Below are 2500 nucleotides of genomic sequence, written 5' to 3'. Positions count from 1 at the left end.
CAGCCAACCTCGATCGCCCCGCGCTAATTATGAATGAAAAGTTATCAGGCGGCGCCCGGCCACTCCGCCGCACTGTATTTCTGAACAGATCCTGATGTCAAAATGTTATTAGAGAGAAAAGAGCCAGACCACACCAGCTGACCCCCACCCCCACCCCCCTCCCGGCTAAATACAGCGCATAACCAACAGCCCCCTCACCACAACCATTACACTCGCACAACCAATCAGAAAATTGGACCCATCAATTAGACTATCAAAGGGCGCATCATGTATGAGCAACACGGCAGTCACGTAATTCAGCATCAACATCGTTAATACGTGGAAAACGTACAGATCATTTATCAAAGTCTTAGAGAGAACTGAGCTGGGACCACAGAACTGACCACCCCAGTGCAGCTAAATACTGCTGACAGCTACAAACGCAGGAGAGTCTTGGACTACACAGTGTTCTGAATGGAGATTCTCCACTGAAAGATAAACACGGTCCTAATCCTTGACCCACAGACACCCACACAAACAAATACGACTAAAAATCCTCACTGACTAAATTCAATTTCATTGTTTTTCAAGTATTTATTGCGTTTGGTTCTTAGGGCACTTCGTTTTCGCAAAGAACCTGCAGACACGCCTCCAAAGCTCAGTCTGAGAAGCAGGTTGATGATCAAACCCATTCAGTGGTGCTGAGGTTTGGACTCTGGGGTGGTCAGTCCATCGTCCAGCTTCTTTGTTTGATGTGTCCGTCTCCTTTTCTCAGTGAGGTTCTTCTCGATCAGCTACACGTCCTTTCAGACCCACGGCGCTGAGTGGTCTTCTCACAGTGGAAGGATGGACAGAAACCCCTGTGGATGTTCTCAGATCTGAAGCAGCTTGATCTTCTCCTCTCTCTCAGAGATCAAAGCTTTCAGTGCTGTTTATCTGATGGGGGTGGTTTTGGGGTCAACCAGCTCTTCCAGGTGGTTGTTAGGACTCATATGTTCTTGTTTTCATTTAATTTCCTCGTGGTGGTGAAGCCACAAGGCCTGGGACAAACAAACAAAGTGCACTTCATTTACTTTGGTGCCAACGCTACACTGTGATGCCCACAGATGTGATAGCAGTTCGAGGTGAAAATGAGCATTACTGTAATGATCCTAGCTGAGAATTGGAACAAGTGGATGACGCGAGGCAACAAAGATACATTCAATTCTGTATGTTTTAGACTATTTTATTAGTCAAAATATAATCAGCCGATTACTAAAATAATCTTTTTTGTCAGCGCTTGGCAAACAGGACGTCTGTAAGTATGATTTAGTAAAAAACTGATTACACTTGGCTGTTTCTGCTCGGTTCCACATTTACAGACGAGTGTGTGTGTGTGTGTGTGTGTGTGTGTGTGTGTGTGTGTGCGCGCGTGAGCCAGCGAGATGAGGTTTATCCACTGTGACCGAGATTATAAAGGCCTGTAATGTATTTATGCATAGCATTGACTTTAAATCAGCCTGCACTCCCTCTCCTCAATCTCACCCTTTATTTCAGCTCTGATTACCCTGCCGCCGAGCCTCGTGGGTAGTATTCTAATGATCTGTGGCTAACAGCCTATAGCAGCATGGCAGCCTGGTCCTGACGAGCCTGTCAATCAAGCGGCACCGTGGACACCCGCACACCCCCCCCCCTTCAGCGAGCTAACAGTAACCCAGGTAACCCTGGTAACCCCAGGATGACAGACAGGCGCATCCAAAAACAGAGAGCCGGGGCGTCGCGGAGAGATTGCTGGATAAATGGGTGTCGAGTTCGGAGAAAGGTAAAGAAATAAGAAGCATTCACGGAACATCTGAACATTTTTCAACCTAATCTCTGAATACAGCGCTACTGTTGTGTCCGTGACAACGATGGACAAGAACTTCCTTTATTTAATTTTCAGTCAAAATGACCATTAAGTCCAAATTAAAGCGACAGAGAAAACGTGGCTCCTAACAACCACCTGGAAGAGCTGGTCGACCCCAAAACTGCCCCATCAGATAAACAGCACTGAAAGCTTTGATCTCTGAGAGAGAGGAGAAGATCAAGCTGCTTCAGATCTGAGAACATCCACAGGTGTTTCTGTCCATCCTTCCACTGTGAGAAGACCACTCAGCGCTGTGGGTCTGAAAGGACGTGTAGCTGATCAAGAAGAACCTCACTGAGAAAAGGAGACGGACACATCAAGGCTCGGCGTCACTACACGACTTTTACAATCGTAACATTTCTAAAACGGGGAGCATCACACGGTTAACGTCACACTGGAGCAAAGTCTGGGCTACGAGCTCAACTCAAACTCCCAGAACTCCTCGGATCTCACAACTCAAACAGAGCTGAACTGTGAAAAACGCAAACTGGGGTGTTGCGCAGTGGACACCTAGCCCAAGTCCGAAAATGTTAAACCAACTTTTAAGACAGAACTTCTTTGAGAACAGAAGCTGAAATAAAGGCAAAAGGCGGACATACAATACTACATCAATACTTCAGAGGTCAGGTGAGGTCA

General features: G+C 46.7%; 1 protein-coding gene across 4 annotated transcripts in view; it reads right to left on the bottom strand.

Moving 5' to 3' along the window:
- The window catches only part of ap3b1a (adaptor related protein complex 3 subunit beta 1a), a 90914-nt gene that overhangs the window by 30321 nt on the left and 58093 nt on the right, over positions 1-2500 (bottom strand). The gene's annotated exons all lie outside the window — the stretch shown is intronic.

The sequence above is a fragment of the Pygocentrus nattereri genome, chromosome 16 (assembly GCF_015220715.1).
Source record: "Pygocentrus nattereri isolate fPygNat1 chromosome 16, fPygNat1.pri, whole genome shotgun sequence".
Lineage (NCBI taxonomy): Eukaryota > Metazoa > Chordata > Actinopteri > Characiformes > Serrasalmidae > Pygocentrus > Pygocentrus nattereri.
This window is presented reverse-complemented; position numbering and strand designations above follow the sequence as displayed.